Here is a 23,616-nt window from a genome sequence, read left to right as displayed (position 1 = left end):
AAAAGTGCTCACTGACCAGGATTATCCAACTTGGACTCTTATGGAAGCCAGAAATAAATGGCATTTATGCTTAATTTTTATATATATTTATATATATATGGGTCTATTTGTTGTCAGGGCCAACTTAACTAATATAATAACTTGAATCACATTATTGTTCATTATTTAGTTTCTTACAAACCTGTTGATGAGTTTAGGATCAGGTTGCAAATACAGGTTAAAAAATACGCTTATTAATCTTCATATAAGATGTTTCCCATGTTTGATTGATTCCCTTTCTCAATTAAAATTGTACCTCTGAGGGGTATAGTTCCATGGTAGAGTGCTTGCTTAGCATGTACAAGGTCCTGGGTTCAATTTCTAGTACCTCCATATAAATAAATAAATACATAAACCTAATTACCTCCCCCAAAAAAGAAAAAAATAAAATAAAATAAAATTGCATCCCTGCTAACTCTAGTCTACGAAGATTTTATATTTTCTAATAGAAGATCCTCTTAAAGTCTTTTTACATCAAATGCCAAATCTGATGATACCATTTCTGGAAGGTAAGGTGGCCATGAAGAAGGGCAGGGCCTGTGGCCTAGTCTGGCAGTAGGAAAGAAGTATAAAGGCAGGATTTCCACCAGAGGCTGCAGGAATATTAACGTTAGAAAAGAAAGCAGAGTCTAGAGCTAAGTAGAAAGCCAAGGCTAGCAAGTGAAAGGGTAATCCACTAGGATACAAAGCCAAAGTGTCCAGAAATAAGTATGAAGAGGTTGAGTCCAAAGCAAGGCACTAGAGACTCAGAGGGACAAAAGCCAGAGTTTCAAGTCTAGAGGAGGCAGGGTGTGACATAGGAAAACTATCTTTTAGAAAAAGTACTCTTTTGGGTAAATTTGACTTTTCGTATAAACCTTGACATGGGAAAGCTGGCCAAGAATAAAAGATCAGGGATAGAAAACAAAACTCTAAAAAGTTCCTAAAGTTTCTGGTCACTGATTCTGATTTGTGTGGAGTGGAGTTTCCCCATACCACCAAGCAATGCTCTGACACCAGCTGGGTGTCCTACAATTCAGTTTAATTCTTACACTATCCATCTGAAGATAGGATCAGGTCCCACTGGTTAAGAGCTGAGTCCTACCAGGCTGCCGCCCTCTTCCTGTTCTGAGACCAGTTGTAAGTCCATCTTATCACATGTGCTTCTGACCAACCGGCAGTAGATTGGAAGTTCCACTGAACCCCTCTTTGGTTTCAATTAATTTGCTAGAGTAGCAGCTCACAGAACTCAGAGAAGCATTTTACTTACTGTATTACTGGTTTTTATAAAAGGATGTAACTCAGGAACAACAAGAGGAAAGAGATGCACAGGGCAAGGGTTTGGGAAGAGGGAGAAGCTTTCATGTTCTCTCTCTAAACACACTACTTTCCCAGGATCTCCATATGTTCACAAACACGGAAGCTCTCTGAGCCCAGTCCTTTGGGGTTTTTATGGAGGTTTCATTACATAAACACAACTGATGAAATAACTGGCCATTGACAACTAAACTCAATGTCCAGCTCCTCTTCCTTCCCCGGAGGACATGCATGTGATTAAAAGTTCCAACTCTCTAATCACCTGGTTGGTTCACCTGGAAACCAGCTCCTTAGGTGTGGTCAAAAAGTCACCTCACTAACATAACAAAAGACATCTTTGCTGCTCTGCTCCCACCATTTAGGAAGTTATGAGCTCTATGTCAGAACTGGGGGCTAAGACCAAGTATATTTTTCCTGTTACAAATCACAGTATCACAGTTACCAGTATACATACGTCTGCTCCTTAACAGTGTAATATAAGTAAGTCTTGCCTCTTTGTTTGAAACTGGAAGCTCTTATAAGACAGAAGCTGTACTTTATTGTATGTACTAAACATAATTACTTTGTGGCTGATGATTGACATTGCTCTCAGTGGTTGGCTGAACATAATTCCTTTAGCATTTTTTTTTTAAAACTTCCCAGTTTCCTATTTTGCTTAGATATCACTCACTGCTATACAATTCATCTTTCTAAGTTAGGATTCTAATCATGTCATGCCTTCCACTGAAACAAAGGAAAACAAAACGTTCACGGTTCTTCACCTCTAAGCCTAGGATCCTATAGTATAGGAAAAAAGCTTCATTTCCACCCCCATACACGTGCTACATCTTTCCATCTTTGGGCCTTTGCTTATGTTATTTTACATTTTGCCAAGGATGTTCTTTTCCCTAGCTACATATATTCAAATTCTATCCATTTTTCAAGGTCTTTTCACTTGTCATCTCTCTTTATTCTTTAAGCAAGAGTTAATATATTTTCAAAATCCTCATACCAGTCCCTCCTGTATAGAATTTACCACGCTCCATTTATAGTAAAGCTCCATGTAGTAATTCTTAGCTATAAGAGCAAACTAGGTATCATCTCCTTAGCAGTAGGGATCATGCTGTTGCTGTTGTTGATCCTCCATTCCCAGCAATTTGCAGAGAGTAGAGTTTTTGTTTGTTTGTTTTTAAGTGGGGCAGAGGACTTAACTAAATAGTAAATGCCAATGTGTATATTAGTCGGATGGATGAGCAGATGAATGGAAGGGTGAATCTGTTGCTCAAGATCAGTAACTCTTGTGCAGTGGCGAAAGCCTAACATCTGGAGACGACTTGGCTGGATCTGAACCTGGTTCTCCCACTTGCTGTGTGGTCTAGGCAAGTTACTTAATTGTCTGGGCTTTAGTCTGATCACTGTGGATAGATACAATAATACCCAACTTACGCATTCTGACAGGATTAAATGAGTTAATGAAATGCAAAAAGACTGACAAGTTACACAATATGTAATTATTAAAACACTGCTTGACAAAGAGTAAGAATGATATGTTATTTATTATTTTTTCATTATATTTGATATGGAAAACAAGGAATTTATCTTATCTCTTTAATTCTGTCAATGGCCTAGTGCTCAAATAGCCACATCATTTAGTGGTAAGTGGGGAAAGCACGGCAAAGCACTTTGATCACACTCCTCAGCATCCACTGGAAAGTATATCACAGAACACACAGAAAAGCCTTCTTTGTATGCATATTTTGTTTAAAGACTTTACAATTCATCTCATTCATTACAGTAAAAATAGAAGCCAAGTGATGGAAGAGCTCTCATATTTCCGTAACCAAATTTATAAAATTGTTTGTATGTTCATACATCTTATTCTACCCTGACACAATGAAGGAAGCATCCTTTCTTTCAGCAGAGGCCAAATTCTTCACATGTGCTTTGGCCCCATCTCCCTTTAGCTTTGCTTCTGCAATTATCTTAACTTTCTCCTTTATCATCCACTCTTTAGTGAATCATTCACAGCCATGTTTAAACCACCATAACTACCTCTCCCACCACCAGTGCAGGCACCACAACATTCCCTTGACCCTCAATGCTCTCTAGCTACCATTTCATTTTTCCTGTTCAATTTTAGAGTAAAAGCTATTGACAGAGTTGTCTCCCTGTACTATGCCCTTTTCTTCACTGTCTATTAATTTTTCTATTTTCTATCAATCTTTCACTTAGATATAGATTTCAACTATACTGTTCCCCCCAATTGCTGAAACTGTCCCTACCAAAAGCTTCTGTGGTGATAAATACAAAGGACACTTTTTTTCTGTTTTAATCTTTCTTGAACTCTCAATGGCATTTAACACACCTGATTATTTCTGCTGGAAATCTTTTCTTTTTTTTTTTTCTGATTTTCAGATTCTCTAAATCTCCCATGATATCCTGAAGATATCTCTTTTTTCCCTACATTGTCTAAAGCTCTCCTGATTTTCCTTCCAGCTTTCTGATTGTTTCTTTGTAGTTTCACTTGCAGGCTCTTTCTTTTCACCAAATCTCTTAGTTGTTGAGGACTTGATACCAGGTCCCTTCTACCCCCCTCTCTCTACTTTCTCTTCTTAAATGAATCATGCTCACAGCTTTAAATATCAATCTTTATGATAATAACTCTCGTATTTATCATTTCCACTTTGAAGTCTTATAGATATTTTTCAAACTTGGCAAATTCAAAACCAAGATCTTATTTGCTACCAGTAATCAATCCCCTCTAAAATCAGCCCTCCCTATTTTAACAAATAACCCCCAATAACTTAGTCTTACTGTGTCAATTTTACCAAGTAGTCCTGTACATTTTACCTCAAAAATGAAGCTCAAATTAACTGATTTTTTCCTCCATTTCCCTGCTATCCCTCTACTTCAGGCTTCTGTCAACTCTTACTTTGATTATTTGCAATGTATCTTTAAGTAGTCTCTGCATTTGCCAAGACACAAGTGATCAAGCCAAAGTAATCTCTTAAAACTGTGTCTTATAAAGATCTACAGCTTATGTATGTCCTCATGATAAAATTCAAATTCCTTGCCGTAGTCTACAAAGCCTTGCATGCTTTTATAGTTGTTTACTTACCCAATACAATTTTCCAACTACTTCTAACTGCATTTATGATGCTACAGCCAAGATATAAATGATTTGCTGCGTAATTCCCAGGCACAATTTTTGAGTGACAAAACTATATATAAATGACGAAAATAAGGTCAGCTCCTTTGGTCACAGTTTTATAAGGGAAAAGTTCAATTTGACTTAGTTGAATAAATATGTGGGTATCTACAATGAACCAGGGTCTTCAAAAAATAAAAATAGTGCTGCCTCTCAAGAATCCTATGGTCTAAAGAAAGATATTGTAAGTCTAGTAGGGAAAGCAAATGGGTAATGCAGATATCCTTAAAATACTATGGCAAATGTTACAATAGAAGTATACATAGAGAACCTTAGAATCATAGAAGAAAGATATTTCAGCCCATCTGGCTCAGGTAGATGATTGTCAGCAAGTTCTGGGGAAGGTTAACAACTGGGTTTATTCTTAAGGAGGGATGTTGTTTTCGTATCTGTATCATTATAAGGCCCATGTTTTGGTTATGTGAGAAAATGTAATGAATTTAAGAAATGTGTGGGTAAAAGAACAGGAAACAAGGCACTCTCTGGAAAAAGAAAAGAATTTCATAATCAAAGATGCAGATGTGAAAAAAGAACAATATGTGAAATTTGGTTTTATAAAATATAAAGTCAGCAGCTGGTATCAGCAGTTAGTGGCTAGAAATGTCCAGTAAGCAGGGACATACATGAGCAGAATCTAAACATTGAAAGAGCCGGCAAATCTGGAGATAAACACTTTGAAGCCAACAGCACAGAATTTTAGGAATAATTATTAGTATAGTTAAGAAAAGACAAAAGAACTAAGGAGGGAATCTTGGGGAATCAATGTTTATTATGTCCACACTAGGTAAGCCAAACATTAAGAAAAAAAAATCTGTGGCAATAGCCTTTTGACATGTAAGTCTTTAAAGAAATCACTATTATGTAAAGGGAACGAGTTATGTACATACTTTGGTTTGCCATGGAAAGTCCCAGTTTATGCCCATTGTCCTGATAAGTTTTATTAACAGTAAGCATTAACAGTCTCAGAAGTGACCCAGTTTGTAAATTATATGGCCATCTGGGCTTTAGGGACACTGCCCAATAATAGACAAGAAGTGGGAGAGAAACACTGAACTGTCTGCATTGTTCTAAGTGAAATAAAGGTCTTAGTACAATGCCCAAGACTTGGTAGATTTATAATAAATGCTTTTGTTAAAACTTAGGTTAAGAGATCCCCAAGGCTCTATGAAAGTTGAAACTCTGCCTATTTTAGTCATCACTCATACTAAGCAATTTAAAGAATGTCTGGTGCATGACAGTCTTTCAGTAAATATGTGTCTACAGAATATATTTTCTAGAAAGAGCTAAGCCAATTCAAGGACACTCTCCAGTGTGGATGCTGGGCTGCTGATAATAAACTTGGACTTTCTCCTCGTTATTTGCTCCCTCAGTTTCCTTCCTGTATTCCCCACATCTCCCATTATTCCCTTTAAGAATCCTATACTTAAAATAGTTACAACGTCCAAACAGGACTCATACACTTCTACCTCTTATCTTTGGCTCATGCTGTTCCCATTTGTTTGAAAGGCCTCATTTGCATCAACACCTATAAAAAGATTATTCATCTTGAATAACACAAATGCTGTCATTTATTGAGCCCTTACCATGTGGTAGCTACTGGAGTATATATGTATTTACCATTTACTTTAATATTGATGATTTTATAAGATAGATATTATTGACCACTAATCATAACAACACAGCTAATATTTACTAAATATTTGCTATATGTCAATTTGTTCTGAGTACTTTAAACAAATTATCTCATTTAGTCCTCTCAACAATCTTACAAAGTAAATACTATACTATTTTTAACCCCATTTTCAGATAAAGACACTGAAGAAATTGTCAATATGCTAGGGTAAGATCTTAAAATCTGGCTAATATCTGGCAAAAAAAAAAAGCTTGAGGACTCTGGAGGATGAACAAAAGAAAGTATATTTTAATGGTGCGTTAGGACAAAAATATCAACACTCCTACAAAAGAATCCAGAGAATTACAGCACAACATTCACAAAGCCAACAACATAAACCAAAACACATAATATGAATAAAAATTACACCACGAAAGATAGCACTTTACATACAATTCAGAACTCACACCACAATACATGCCATTTAGGCTTCTGTTTTCTGTATCCTCTGTGAAGTGGGAAAATATTAAGCTGATTGTGCAAAATTAAAGATTTATATTATAATCTCAGGAGAAAATAATTATATAATGTAAAGAGGTTTGACTAAAAATCCACAGACAAAATAGACTATAAAAAGTATTTGAATAATTAAGAAAAAAATAGGAAAAAAGAAACAGAGAAACAAAAACTGAGAACAGACACAAAACAGAGCAGAAAACAAATAAAATGTTCCTGATCTAACAGGAGTAATGTCCTTAAAAGAGAGACATAAAAGAAATCGCTTTCTCCATCCTCCCTTGCACACACACTAAAAAAGGCCACGTGAGCACAGAGAAAGATGGTTGGCAGCTACAAGCCAGAATGAGAGGCCCGAGTAGACACAGATCGTGCTGAGGGGTGGAGGCTTCCAAATTCAGACTATAGTCATCCTTCCATATCCACAGGAAATCGGGTCCAGGACCACCTGTGCATACTAAAATCCACAGATGCTCAAGTCCCTTACATAAAATGGTGTGGTACTTGCATATAATCTATGCACATCATCCCGTATACTTCAAATCATCTGTAGATTACTTAAAATACCTAATACAATGTAAATGCTATGTAAATAGCTGCCTGTGAGTAGCAAAGTCAAGTTTCGTTTTTTGAAACTTTCTGGAATATTTTTTTTTAATATCTTCACTCTAACTGGTGAAATTTGTGGATGTGGAACCCACAAATATGGATGGCCAACTATACACATACATCAGATACTTCAATCCATCTTTTGATTGATAGGCATGTTTAAGGCTATTCCGCCTAGAAGCAGAATGGCTTCTCTTCTGTAAATTAGTTTCATCACAGTTTTGAAATATAGAATGATACAAAAATTAAGTTAGATTTGAAGTCCATTTACATTTTCACACACACACACACACAATCAGGTTTATATCTGTCAACGAAAGAAATGGGAAAATACTTGCATCAAATGTTTCAACTACTGAGAGTATCTGAATCACTATAAAAAGTTTTATATTTTTAGCAGTTTTTCAGCCTAAGTTACTTATTACTGGAGACTATTAAGACTTAAAAGTGATACTCATTAAAACTTGGTGTATTAGTTACCTATTGCTACCTAACAAATTACTCTAACAAATACAGGTTTTAAAACAATAAATATTTATTATTTCACAGTTTCTTTGGGTTAAAAATGCAAGAGTAGCTTAACTGGGTGGTTGTAGCTCAAGTGCTCCAGTGATATTACAGTCAAGGTGTCAGCCAGGGTAGCAGGCATCCAGGCTTGACTGGAGTTGGAGGATTCAGTTCCTGTTCATTCACATCACTGTTGACAAACAATCTCAGCTTCTTACTGGCTGCTAGCAGAAGGCCTTTCAGAGCAACTGCTTGGTATACATATAAATGGCCTTCTGATATGGCAGCTGATTTTCCCCAGATCAAGTGTTCTAACAGAGAGAGCCCAGAGCAGGATACAGTATCTTTTGTGATGGAGACTTGTGAGTCACATATAATCTCCTTTGTCACATTCTATTCATTATACGTAAGTCACTAAGTCCACCCCACAAAAGGAGGAGAATTAGGCTACACTTTTAGAAGGTAAGAGGATCAAAGGATTTGTGGACATATTTTAAAAATTACTGCATCTGATATAAGTATTTTATACTCATAGACTTCAAGCTCAAGTCCATCAATGGAATAGTTTTAAAGATATTATATATAAGTTTTATATAAATTCAATATTTGATATCTAATAATTTAATTTTATTTTTATTACTGTAATTAGATAATATAAATGGAATATAGTTTCTGCTAATTACAAACTCTCTCATTTAGCTCAGCAATTTCACAAATTTTATTACTATTGATTTGTGCCATGACAGAAAGCACTGACTTACAGCAGTGAGACAAAATCTGCTCATGCAATTTGTGAAGAATTCTGCTTGTGCTATAGTGGTCTATCTTAACTCTTTCAGTAAGTCTTTGTTTTTGGAGGATAGGGGAATGTGTCTTTTAAATCTTTGTATCCTCTACTATAGTTAACATAGTGTTCTGCATTTTTGGTAGACAATTTTAAAAATTCAACTGTTTATTGAATATGAGTATTTATACTTGCAACTAGAATTTTTAAAATACATGTAAAATTACTTTTAAATATATTAATTTTTCTCAAAGATACTTTGTGTTTTATAAGGAAGTCAGGAGTCCCACTACAAGACTTAAGTATGGCAGAGGGATGAACAATTTAAATTATCTGATATGTACTTCTTTCCTCATCTCATTAACTTATTCTTTCTTTTACTGTTCCTTTCTATTTACATTTTATCTGTTTAATAGCTTTTTTGCTTCATCTGTGTATAACCTGACAACATTAAGAGCCAAAACAGTGACTATAATAACCTAGGAGGTTGCAAAGTGAAACTTCTATACAAGCAAGGATAAGTTCCACATGTACAACAGCTTTGTATTGGTAGCATTTTTCCTGCTTCTCTTGTATTATTACAAGACAAAAATAATAATCACAAGTAACTCATATATAAGTTCGTATCTGTGAGGAAGATTGATAATCTGATATATAAACAGCTTCTATATGACCTGGAGTGACTTGATATCCAGTAAAAACTTTTCGGTAACAATAGGCCCCAAAATGGTATTCCTTTTTGTGAATTAGGGAATTGATAATAAATAAAATCCAAACGAAAAGGGCTGAAGGGCACCCATCTATATACACAAGGCACGCAATACTAGAAGGGGCATCACCTTTGAATATGAAGGGCATTAGCATAAAATAATGCAAACGAACTGTCAAACCATCAAAGGGAAAGGGAAAGATGTGACATGAGGCAATTTTGGAACTGCATCTCTGACTCAAGCTTACTATAGGAAAATAATTTATACAATTCTATTTAACATTCTTTTGTAGAGCAATTTTTTTTAATTTTCAGAAAAAAAATATGAGAATTGGTTACTTGAATTGTAGGCTTAGAAATAACAATTACTCAGCCATTAATTTAAAGAACAGTCATCAGATAGAAGAAAATAAGGTATTAATATAGCTTCTAGTTGCCCATTTTATGTAAAAGACAAGAGCAGGGTATCAGAATTATGACTGAAGACTGGGAACAAACACAAGTGTTCTTGGAAACCCTTGGTTGAATTTTTAAATGACAAGCAGCTTTTTGACACTCACCATAAAATTAATGATTATTTCTGCTATCTTCATATAAAAAATGATGTTTAACAAACTTTAACTTTTAAGCAAATAACATGAAAAACTGAAACTCATGCAAAATTCATGCTAGTTTTTTAAATGTTGCTACAAAAAATAGCAAAGGATCTGTCTGCTAAACAATCTTTGAATAAAATAATGGAACCATGATTGGAGGTCATGCCTGCCAACAATTTTTGTTCCAAAATGTGTTGTAAAATGGCCTGAAGACCTCCACACATAGAAAGAGAAACTCCCCAGCAAGGAAATCTTTAATATCTAACACATCACCCCACCAAAAACAAAACAAAAAACACTCAGGGTGCAAATATGCTCAGAAGCTTTTCTGTGTCTTTGTTTTCTCTTTCTTTTTGTTGATTCTTAAGCAGAGGGCTAAAAGGAGTGTATACATACACAAAATGATGAAATGTTGTTTAATACTGTTCTGTTAGATAACAGAGGGATATAAAATAGGTCTTTCACTTAGTGTCTTAAAATGTTTTAGTACTTATTTTAAAGGTATATAGTTAGTTTATCATGTTGCTGGTTAACATTCTTTTCTTTCAATTTGCAGAAGTTAGCCTTTTAGCCTTTAGCCTTTATCTTGTAAGGCAGATATAGTGGTAATGAACTCCCGCAGCTTTCCCTCTAATACCAGGAACAAAGCAAAGATGCCATTCCTGTTCAACATATTACTGGGAGTTCTAGCCAGAGTAATTAGACAAGAAAAAGAAATAAAAGATTCAAAATCAGAAAGGAAAAAGTAAAATTTTCCCTGTTTGCAGAACATATAATCTAATATCTAGGAAAGTCTAAAGATTCCTCCAAAACACACACACACACACACACACACACACAATTAGAACTAATAAATCCAGTAGAGTTGCAAGATACAAAATCAACATACAAAATTCAGTTTCATTTCTATACACTACTGACAAACTCTGTGGAAAATAAATAAAAAGAATCCCATTTATAATAGCATTAAGACAATGAAATACTGAGAAATAAATTTAACCAAGCAGATGAGAGATCTGCACATTGAAAATATTAAGACATTGATGAAAGGAAATGAAGACAAAAATACAGAGAAAGATACCTCATGTTCAAGAATCAGCAGAATATTGTTAAACTGTCTATACAACCCAAAGAAATCTACAAATTCAATGCAATCCCTATCAAGATCCCAGTGGCATTTTTTACAGAAATAGAAATATATATATATAATTCATATAAAACCACAAAAGACCAAAAATAGCCAAATCTATTTTGAGAAAGAACACAGATAGAAGCATCACATTTTCTGACTTCAAAATAAATTACAAAGCTATAGTAATTAAAACAGTAAGGTACTGGCAAAAGACCAATGGAGAATAGAATAGAGGCCAGAAATAAATCCAGTCAACTGATCTTTAACAAGGGTGCCAAGAATATACAATGGAAAAGTAACAGTCTCTTCAACACATGGTGTTGGGAAACCTGGATCTCCACATGCAATAGAATGAAAATGAAACCTTCTATTATACACACAAAAAATCACTCAAAATGGATTAAAGACTTAAATGTTAGAACTGAAACAGTAAAACTGCTAGAATACAGGGGGAAACCTCATGATATTGGTCTTGACAATGATTACATGGGTGTGACACTAAAAGCAAAGGCAACAAAAGCAAAAATAGAAAAATGTGATTACATCACACTTAAATGCTTCTGCAGAACAAAGCAAACAGTCAACAGAGTAAAAAGGCAACCTATGGAATGGGAGAAAATATTTGTAAACCATATCTGTGATAAGGGGTTAATCTTCAAAATAAATTAAGGAACTCTTAAAACTTAATAGTCAAAAAAAAAAAAGAATATTCCAATTTTTTTTAATGGACTAAAGACATGAATAGACATTTCTCCAAAGAAGACCTACAAATGGTCAACAGATATATTAAAAATTTTTTCTTTGTCACTAGTCATCAGAAAATGTAAGTCAAAACCACAGTGAGATACTATGTCACACCTGTCATGGTGGATATTGTCAAAATAAGGAAAATCAAAAGACAAGTTGGTAAAGATGCAGAGAAACTGTAACCCTTGCACACTCTTGGCAATGCAAAATGGTGCAGCCACTATGGAAAACAGTATGGAGGTTCCTCAAAAAATTCAAAATAGAACTACTCCATATGATCCAGCAATCCCACTTCTGGGTACTTGTCACAAATAACTGAAATCAGGATCTTGAAGAGATATTAGTTCTCCTGTGTTCATTAGTGCAGCATTATTCACAATAACCAAAATGTGGAAACAACATAAATGCCCATCAACAGATGAATGGATGGAGAAGATGTGACATATACACAGAATCAGAAATACTCAGTCTTAAAAAAAAAAAGGAAATTCTGCAATATGGGACAACATGCATGAGCCTTGAGTACATACTGCTAAGTGAAATAAGGCAGTCACAGAAACACAAATACTGCATGATTCCATTTATACGAGGTATCTACTACAGTCAAAGTCACAGAATCAAAGTGGAATGTTGTTGCCAAGAGCTGGGGGAGGGGGAATGCGAAGTTACTAACCAACTAAAACAAAGTTTCAGTTAAACAAGATGGATGAGCTCTAGAGGTCAACGGTACTGTACTGTATACTTAAAATTTATTAAGAGGGTAGACCTCACATTAAGAGTTCTTACCACAACAAAATAGAGTATTTTTTAAAGTACAGAGTTAGGCCTAATCCACAAAACACAGCTCCCCACCTTTGATTTAGCTAGTGTCTATTAAGCAAATAATGCTAGTATATTTCCTCAATCCCTGTTTTGACCCTTAAAGTGTTAAATAAGTAAGTCCCTTCAAGTAATTCCTAAAATTTCAACCTCTAAAGAACCCAATTTTATGGTAAGTTCCAATGACACAAGCTTCAAAGCATAAATCAACAAATAGAAATGTCCAAAACCTCATAGAAATTTCAGAGACTATATACAGCCCACAATAATGTAGATATTTAATTGCTACTTGTGGTCATATTAGGGTTCATTTTTCTCTTTTTCTCATTCCTAAATTATTAATTTCTATTTCATTTCGATTATAATTCATTCTGATATGTTAATGATTCTTCTATTTTAATTTTCTTTTTTGGATAATTTACCTAGAGTGTCCAGGATTCTGTGAGCATTTATCTAGTCTCAGATCTCAAGTCTCAATTTCAGTGTTTTATTAACGTAACAGACACCAATTTCTCCCAATGGCAGCTACTTAAAATTACATATGGTCTCAATGAAGAACTTAATAGCTTCTAGCTTCTTAGAATCATTTTGATTTATTCATCTATTAATTCATTTATCTATTCATTCCTCCATCCATCCATTCATATTTTGGTAGCTTGAAAATTCAGTTTAAACTCAGGAATCACAAGTATGAAGTTTCTTATTCAAACTGATTCCAGTTCTTAATTTTCTTAATTTTTCTCTAAATTTTATTTTCTTTTTTAGTTGTTTGAGAATTATTTAGTTTCTATGGATATTTTCAATCTCTATTTAATTAAAAAAATGTTTTCTTTGCTAAACGTAGCAATCAGATGACAAATAGAATACACATGAAAAGTGCACAGATAGCACTGAATGTTTGCTATGTGTAAGCACTTTTGCGGACACGGGGGATGAGGCACTCTGAAAGGCATAGCCTCATGGAACATCTAGTGGGAGAAGCCAGGTAACAAAATCACAGGAAAATATCAAGGAATAAGTGCTCTGACGAAAATTAGTCAGGTAACAATGACACCAAGTCTACCAGTTATGTTGGGTAGACAAGAAAGATTTTTTAAAGGAAATTCAATTTCATCTCAAATGTAAAAAATAATGAGGAATAAGCAGTGGGAAAATTCAGAGGGGAAAGATTATTCCAGGAGAAATGAAAAACTACTGTTAAGGACACTAGGCAGGAGCATATTTGGTCTGTTAGGGATACAGAAAGAAAGCCAGTTTTGTTAGAACTCAGCCAGCAAAAGGAGAGGGGGCATGCAAAACACGGCATTGCAGGCCACAGAAAAACAGGTTTGGAAGTTATTCTGAGATTTAGATCCATTTAAGTAGGGGAGTGATATGGTAAGTGATTTTACTGAAAAGAAGATGTATTTGAATGTGGACCACAAGAGGGTAGGGAGGGAAACTAGAGTAGATGGCCTAGTGTGGTAAATGGGCTTCGAGGCAGCTTTGCGTTTAGGTTAAGCAAAGAATAGGAGGAAGAGGAAAAAGAAAGAAAATGTAAAGAAAAAAGCAGTGACATCAAATTCTGTCATGCACTGTGTTTTCCCTGATTTGTTAGGCACATAAATGTCAATGCTATCATGGTGACACAGTGGCCATTTCCTTCCTTTGAGGTTAATTTTCTTAGTAACAATACAAAGGGTTATGAGGTATTCCCCAACCCCATCCCATTACATGCACACACATAATGTGGTATAAATTGCTTATCTAAAATATGATCCAGGATCATAATAATTAATACATTTGTAAAAAACTGCATATCTCACATGTAACAGAGCTATATTGGAGACTGACTGCAACAGACAAAGTTATCTCTCCACTTAATACCATTAATATACTTCTGAAAATTAGACATTCTCTGTGGAACTGCTATCCAAGAGCCTATTTCTCTATATTCTAGATGGAAAAAACTGTAATGCATTATATGTTAACCACAAAACCCTGTAATTTCAAAAAAAACCCTTAAAACATGATAGCAGTAAAATATATATTTATAAGCACCTTACATACTATAAATATGTGAAATACTTAAAATATTATTACTTGACCATCAACTAATGAGGTTGCTTACAAATAGCTGCTTCAACTGCAATGATATGGCTCCTGTTAGTGAAAGCAATACTCCAGATAAACATCACCGCTGTTAACATCCACATGTTTTAAAAATGTTTACATGTGACTTTTCAAGATCTTTATTGAGATATATTTAATACACCATAAAAATTAACCATTAAGCCATTTTAGTGTATAACACAATGATTCTAACATATTCAGAGTTTTGCAACAATTATCACAATCTAGGTTTAGAATATTTTTATTACGCTAGAAAGAATTGCTATAAGTCATTGTAGTCACTCTCCATCTTCCAACCTCCACTACTTCCTCAGCCCTAGGCAACGGCTTAGCTACCTTCTGTCTCTATAGATTTATGTATTTTGGACATTTATTTATAAAAGAGATCATAAATACGTGTCTTCGGTGATGAGTTTCACTATATTCCAAAGAAGCCACGTGCAGTCTTATGACTTCTTTCCTTTTTAAGTTTACCTTTTATATAGTATTACATAGTTCTACTTGTCTGGTAATTTTAGATAGAACAAAATATTCAACACAATCCCATACCTAGCCATAAACAGTGAAAGACAAAATGAACTTGTTTGGGCAAATGGTGGCTCAGTATTAACATCTAACTTTCTACAGATTCCTGTATTACTATGAATCAGTCTCTTGATGATTATATTATTTCCCTTTATCCAGGTTCACCATTTCTGTAATCTTCCAAGCAACATGATGCTTCCATCTTTTTTTTGTTCCAACAATGGGGTCTTAATTTGAAGATCTAAATTTCTTAACCTGATAGTCTGTCAAATCTGTGTTCAACTTGGATCACCCTGACCACACAGATCATCCTAGTCTAATGTCTACTGAAAAAATGCTTTGAGTCTATCACTCTGTTGCTTTTTGAACCCCTGGACAATAAGAATCACTGTTGGATAGTGATTAGCAGTACAAAATCAGGAACAAAATAAGCTGGATTTCTGAAATGCCATATCCTAGCATTTCAGAAAGTAATTTTAAACAGGATATTTAAATTCCAAGGCCACAGTTTCTTCATCTATAAAATGGAAGAACAAAAGTGCCTACTTTATAGATCAGCTCTAAGGATTGAGTGAAAAATGTTTGGCACATAGGAAGAACTTTTAAAGTCTAGGTTTTATTAGCTCAGCTATTCATTTCATTTTCAACCCTATAAATTCTCAGTTCCTTGACAATGGCAGACATTTCTAACTCACCCAAAAGCCTTTCTCATGCTTCCAGATGTTGTCTTAGAATCTAAAAACAGCACTCTCAGCAGAGTGCTAAATTAATCAGAGTAGACTATGAGTCAATGCACATTTACTATTTTTGTCTGAGATGATAAACTTTGATTAACCTTTTATTATACAATAATTACAAATCCCTTCTTGAGCTTTTCTCTCTAATATACTTGAACTGTACTTCTTTTTAGCCTCAAATATCTGTTGCATCTGGCTGTTTTAAAACAAAACAAAACTCTAGATTGTGTGATTCTTAAAACTGATATTAATCTAGGTTTGCAATTACTTTTTGGTTTAAAGGTAATTGTGTACCCACTTATTTGTTCACTATTCTTTTTGATTTTTTTCAAATGACATGTTTATTGAGATATAATTCAAAAATTAAAGAATATATCTTTTTAAAGTGTACAATTACAAATAACTATGACAACAAAAAATAAATATATAAGTAAAAATAAAAATCATATTAATATATCCAAAAAAGTGTACAATTACAGTAATCAAGATAGTGTGCAGTGTACTGTTGGTGAAAGAACAGATAAACAGATCAATGGAACTGACTACAGAGCCTAGAAACAGACCTACATAGTCAACTAATCTTTAACAAAGGACAAAAGACAATATAATGGAGCAAAACAGTCTTTTCAACAAATGATGCTGGACCACCTAGACATCCACATGCAAAGAAATGAGTCTAGACACAGATTTTATGCCCTTTACAAAAATCAACTCAAAATGGATTATAGACCTAAATGTAAAATGAAAAACTATAAAATTCTTAGATGATAACATAGGAGAAAACTCAGATTACCTTTATAGCAATGACTTTATAGATGCAACATCAAATGCACAATCCATGAACAAAAGAATTGATACACTGGACTTTATTAAAATTAAAAATTTGTGCTTTGAGAAAGACAATGTCAAGAGAATGTGAAGACAAGCCACAGATTTGGAGAAAACATTTAGAAAAGACATATCAGATAAAAGGCTATTATCCAAAATATAGAAAGAACTCTTAAAACTGAACAGTAAGAAACAATACAATTAATAAAACTGGCAAAAGACAAAACAGACATATCGTCTGAGGAGATATATAGATGGCAAATAAACACATGAATTCAATATCATATCATTAAGGAATTGCAAATAAAAGCAACAAAGAGATATACTACACACTTACTAGAGTGGATAAAATCCAAAATAATGACAATACGAAATGCTAGAGAAGATGTGGAGCAAAAGGAGCTCTCATTTATTGCTTGTGTAAATTTGAAATGGTACAGCTACTTTGGGAGACAGCTTGGTAGTTTCTTAAAAAATTAAACATAGTCCTACCTTATGATTCAGTAATCATGCTCCCTGATATTTAACCAAATGAATTGAAAACTTATGTCCACACAAAAACCTGCAAATGAATGTTTATAGCATCTTTATTTATAATTGCTAAACTTGGAAGTAACCGAGATGTCCTTCAGAGGTGAACGGATAAGTAAACTGAGTACAATAGAATATTATTCAGAACTAAAAAGAAATGAGCTAAATAGAAGATCTACAAGGATATAGAAGGCTTCATCAACACTATAAATTAACCAGTCCTAACAGACCACCCAACAGAAGAATATATACTCTAGTCACATGCCCACATTCTCCAGGATAGACCATATGCTAGACTATGAAAACACATTCAGTGAATTCAGAAATAGTGAACCATACAAAGCATGTCCTTTCACCACAATCAACAGTAGAAGGAAATTTGGGGAAATAATAAACATGTATGTGGAAAGGAAATACACCTCTAAATAACCAATGGATCAAGAAGAAATCACAAGGGACATTAGAAAATATTCTAAGATGAAAGAAACTAAAAAGAAATTATGGGGTTCAGGTAAAGCAGCGCTCAGAAGGAAATTTATATCTGGAAACACCTACATTCAAAATGAAAGATCTCAAATAGATAACTTAACCTCCCACCTTAAGAGACAAGTAAACAAGATAAACCTAAACCCAACTCAAACAGAAGAAAGGTGACAGAGAAAATCAACAAAATCAAATTTGGTTTTTTAAAAAGACCAACCAAATTGACAAATCTTTAGATAGACTTCCCAAGAAAAAGGACAGAAGAGGGGGACTCAAATTACTAAAATCAGACATGAAAGGACATCACTACCAAATGTATAGAAATAAAAAGGATTTTAAAGGAATATAATGAGCAACAGTATACCAACAAATTAGATACTTACATGAAATAAACAACTTCCTCTAAAGAGGTAACTACCTATACTGACCCAAGAAGAAACAGAAAATCTGAATAATCCTATAACAAGTGAAGAAATTGAATCAGAAATTTAAAATGTTTTCCACAAATAAGACCCTTGGTCCAGGTGGTGGTCTAGTTTCCTGTAACTGTTTTAAAGTTCACCACAAACTTGTGGGCTTAAAACTGCAAAAAAATATTCTCTCACACTTCAATTTCCTTAACAGATATATGCCTATTTGTCTGTTTCTTCTTGTGTGAATTTTGGAAGATCATGTCTTTGAGGGATCATTCCATTTCGTCCTGGCCATCAAACTTGTAGGCATCAAGTTGTTCACTGTATTTGTCTATTATCCTTTTAATGTCCATGTGATGTGAAGTGCTATGCCCTATTTTTAAATTTTCAGATATTAGTAAAATGTGTCCTTTTTTATTAGCCTTCCTAGAGCCTTGTCAATTTTTCATATATTTTCAAAGAACAAATTTTTTTTTGTTGATTTTCTCTGTTGATTTCCTGTTTTCAATGTCATTGATTTCTACTCGAAATTTTATCATCTCTTTTCTTCTCTTACTTTGAATTTAATGTGTCTTAATTTTCTAGTGTCTTAAGGTAGAAGCCTAGATTATTGCTTTTAGATCTTTCTCCTATTCTAAAATATGCATTCAAAGCTATATACTTCCCTCTTGGCACTGCTTTTGCTGTGTTCCAGTAGTTTTTGGTAAATTGTGTTTTCATTTTCATTTAGTTACATATTTATATTTTTTCTTGAGGTTTCTTCTTTGTCTAATATATTACTTAGAAATGTATTGTTTACTTTCCAAGTACTTTGGGATTTTCTAGCTATCTTTCCACTGTTTGTATCTAGTTTTCTTCCATTTTGGTCTGAGAGCAGACATTGTATTATTTCTATTCTTTTAAATTTACTACAGTGCATTTAATGGCTCAGAACATGGTCTATCCTGGTGAATTTTCCATGTGAGCTTAAGAAGAACATATTTTCTGCTGTTGTTACATGGAATAGTCTATAGATGTTCTTTATTTGTTTGATAGTTCTTTGACAGTGTTTTGGGTTCAACTATGTCCTTATAGATTTTCTGCCTGATGGATCTGTCCATTTCTGATAGAGGAATATTGAAGTCTTTGACTCTCATGGTGGATTCATCTATTTATCTTTGCTATTTTATAAGTTTTTGCCACATGTAATTTGATGCTCAGTTGTTAGGGACATAAATGTTAAGAACTGCTATGTCTTCTCATAGAAATGATGCCTTGTCATTACGTTATGTCCCTCTTTACACCTGATGACTTTCTGTGGGCATCAAGTTGTTCACCGTATTCATTTATTATCCTTTAAACGTCCATGTGATCTGAAGTGATATGCTCTCTTTTAAATTTTCAGATATTAGTAAAATGTGTCCTTTTTTGTTTCATCTAAAGTTGGCCCTGTCTACTAATAAGACATTCTTAATTTGTGTTAAGGTGTTTCTTATCTTTAGTACTTGCTTTTAGTTCGTTCTTGGAATTCCTGCTTCTTTGCTTACATTGTCCATCTGTTCATGTTGTCTACTTCATCCATTACATCCTTTAGCATATTAATTATAGTTGTTTTAAATTCCTGATCTGATAATCGCAACATCCCTACCATATCTAAGTCTAGTTCTGATCTTTGCCTTGTCAAGTTGTGTTTTTTGTCTTATAATTTTTTTTGGCTAGTGAGCAGGATGTAGTGGATAAAACAGTGCTGCAAATGCGCCTTTAGTAATGTTGTAGTAAGGTGTCAGGAAAGGGAAGCATTCTGTGGTCCTATGATTAGGTCTCAGTATTTTAGTGAGCCTGTGCCTCCAGATTATAAACTTCACATGTACTTTCAGTCACTTCACCCCTTAGGTGGGACAGGACTGCTAGATTGAAGTTATATTTCCTTCCTCCATGTGGAAAGCTAGAATTGGCTTTGGTTAGGTAGGTATTTTCTTTATCTCAAATTGGTTAGGCTCTGATTAAACTTCAGTAGTTTAAGCTCTTGTGATACAGTTTCTCCTGAGGGAAGACCTTGTTAATAAGAATAGAATGCTCTTATGTATTTCCAAGTGATTCCTTTCTCTCTTCCTTTGTCAGAAACCTGAAAGGGCATTTCTCCAATATTCACTGTGAAACTTATTTAAAGCTCCAGGAGCTAAAACTCAGAAAAGTGTGGGGATCCCTCAATGACTGGGTCCCCCTGTTACTATTATCTGTCAGACTTGCCTATGTTGTGCCTCTAACAATCTGTTAATTATATTTCAGGTTTTCCTATTCTGGCATTGGTTCCTCCAGAGGTTTATGCTCACTGGTTCTCACTGGAGAAAGAAACATGATGACATATGGAAGGGATTTTGGTGATAGGGCTATGAGTCAATGAATGTTGTCAGCTCTTAGAATTTGGAAGATGCAATGATGGATTCTTCTCTGGAGCTTCCAGAAGGAACTAGCCCTTCTCACTGTGAGCCTCTAAGGTCCATTGTGGATTCCTGACCTCTAGAACTGTAAGAGAATATACTTTTTTTTTTTTTTTAATGAATTGTTATTTCAGCAAAAGAAACTACAAGTCCTCTTTAAGGTAGTTTCTATTGTCGGTTCTTTTTTCCCTGTTTATGGGTCACACTTTCCTCTTCTTTGAATGTCTCATAATTTTCTGTTGAAACTTGGATATTTTATATAGTATGTGGTAGCAACTCAGGATACTGATTCCCACCCATTCCCACAAGTGGCTGATGTTTTTTGCTTGGTCATTTGCAAATTTATTTAATGACTGAGCTGAAGTAACTCTTTGATGTCTATTTCTCCCTCAGTGTAAAGCCACATGTCCCTGCTCAGATCCACCATCCTTTTTTCTTTTTAATCTTTTAGTTTGGCTGCCTAGCCAAGTTCAGCCTCTGGTTAAGGATTGTGTTTATCCTCCTTAGACAATTAAGATTTTTACCTCTTACCATTAGATATGTGTGTGTGTGTGTGGCTTTGGAGCTTGCTATTACAATTCAGTGATTTTATGTTTTTGACCTATGTTAATCCAGGGACTAGTTGTTTGGAAGAATCCTGTCCAATTGCTTTTGAGAGGATGCAGACTTGGGCACACACAGTCTCCTAGACTGCCAGAGATGTGTATTTTTAATCTTATGTCTCGCTCCTTAGGAGTTGACCCTGGCTTAGAGTAGCTTGTTGTTTAGCCAATGTTTTGTCAGAGGTTTTTCCTTAAGCTCTTTGTGCCAGTGAAGCGTCTGTCTTATGTTAATATGCTTGTGCATGGACTGGGAAATGCTTTTAAATCTTCTCCGTATCTTGTTCTGATTGCCCCTGAGTGGGTGAAACCTCAAGTATGTGCATAGACCTCTTGATTCTCAAGGTTGACTGTGATCCCAGGAGGGCTCTCTGCTGTCCCTTCCCATGGCCTCTCTGTTAAGCTTCTGGTTGTTCTGTTATTAACTTGTTACTACCAGTATCATGGGACTATCAGCACCTTCTCGTTGCTCTCCACCGAAATATCTGCTGTTTTCAACAATGCCCTTAGGAATGGAATTTTCCAACTGTTTCAGATAAACTCAATCTCTTCATTTCAGAGCTGCAGAACTCTTTATCCTTATGGTCTGCCTTTTCTGTTCCACTGCACAGAAACGGGTGAAGGCAGCGGCCTGTTTCTACTAGAGTGACAGTGCTGCTCTGTAAGTAGGCACTGGGAAAGAAAAATGGTAGCCTCTGGTTGTATTTGTTTGCCCCACCCAGTATGGAAGCTCTGCCCTAAGAGAAAGCTGGGATGGGAGTAATCTAGTTCCAGTATTCCTACCCCACCATGCTTGAAGTAGAGCTTCCACCTGTGAGCAGAGGCTGGGAGAAGGTAAGGAGAGGGTACTAAGTCTTCCATCTGTGCCAGACTGGAATACAGCTTCTGCAACACAGGGCTGGGGAAGTGAGAAATGTCAGCAGCCTATCCCTCCAGGGTAAAACTGTAGCATTATACTAGGAACTGACAGAAGAAAAAAAAAATCCTATGTTTTCAGCTCTACTTGCACAGAGTAGAGTATCCTGGGTAGAGTTTCTGTTCCTTTAACTTGGAGCAAAAATGAAGTGGGCAAAGGAGCAAATCATGGCTCACACATCGCAAACCCTCACTCATTACTGAGATTTAGTAGATTTTCTTGAATGTGTGTTCTTCCATTTACTTTATATCCTTTGGATAATTTCCAGGGACTTTAAATGATTGCTTTTTATAATTTTCACTAGTTAAATGGTGGTCTTGCTGAGGAGAGGGTCTGACAGGGTCCTGATTCCACTATGCTGGAAGTCCCCTTCTACACATTACTTTTGACTTTATTAAACTTGCAATATGACTCTAGGCTTTTGCCACATATTATTTTGCTTGGGGTTTTTTGGGATCATGAATTTAATTTTTCAGACATGAATATGGCTAGAAAAGGTTATATATAAAGATAAGCTGTACTACAAGGTAGGCCTAAATCCTGATATTTGGGTTACTTACAAAGCTTTCCCCATTTATCCAAAATTATCATTCTTTTCTCACTATATGCTAGATTCATAGGACTTCATTTTGATCCTCAAACATGTGAAACTTTTTCCCAGTTTATAACTTTTTGTTGTTGCCTTTGTTTGGCATACTCTTTTCTACAGTCTTCTCATGAATCATTCCTTTTCATTACAGGATAAATACTATCCCTTCAGAAGTGACCTTACCTATCTAAAGTAGACTCCTTTAAATAAAGAAGGCTGTGTTACCTAAAGTACCCCCATCACCCTTGCCTACACACTCTATCAGGTTTCTACTTTTCACTCATAGTACTTACCACCATTTAAAATTATTTTGTTTCTTCATTTATTTGTTGTCTACATCTCTACTTTGGAATGTAAACCCAAAATCAGGGAGTTTGAGTAGTCAGTGCATCTAGATCAACTTCTTGTCCATAGGATGACTTTATAACTTTAAAAAAAATACTGAGGACCTCAGAAAGCTTCTATTGGGGGGTTACTATATTATAAATTAAAACAGAATTTTAAAAATTATTCATTTAAGAATAAAATAATGGAGTCATTATATATTAAAATAAGTGATGCCACCATCACATATTATGTTGCCTCTGGAAAATTCTACACCGATGAGAGAATGAAAGTGTAAAAGACAAAAAATATCTTACTATTATGAAAATAATTTAAATTTTGTAGATCTCCTGAAAGAACTGCTGACCTACAGGGTCTGATATAATGGTAGCAACCTAAAGATAATGTATTTACAATCAAAGAAGTACAGACTATTACAAGATAGTCGACACTACAAACCAGCCAATTTTTAGCACAAACCAGCCAATTAATTTATCATCTTGTTCATATAATAACTTCAACAAATGCTTATCCCAGGTATTGTTTGCATACCTTTAGTGAAGGATATCACTGATTCTTGAAGTAG

General features: G+C 34.7%; 1 protein-coding gene across 1 annotated transcript in view; it reads right to left on the bottom strand.

The window, feature by feature from the left end:
* Nucleotides 1-23,616, bottom strand: part of LRRIQ3 (leucine rich repeats and IQ motif containing 3) — a 131,991-nt gene that overhangs the window by 7,950 nt on the left and 100,425 nt on the right. The gene's annotated exons all lie outside the window — the stretch shown is intronic.

Source organism: Camelus dromedarius, chromosome 14 (assembly GCF_036321535.1).
Source record: "Camelus dromedarius isolate mCamDro1 chromosome 14, mCamDro1.pat, whole genome shotgun sequence".
Taxonomy (NCBI): domain Eukaryota; kingdom Metazoa; phylum Chordata; class Mammalia; order Artiodactyla; family Camelidae; genus Camelus; species Camelus dromedarius.
Note: the sequence above shows the minus strand (reverse complement) of the source record. Positions and strands in the feature narration are given on the sequence as shown.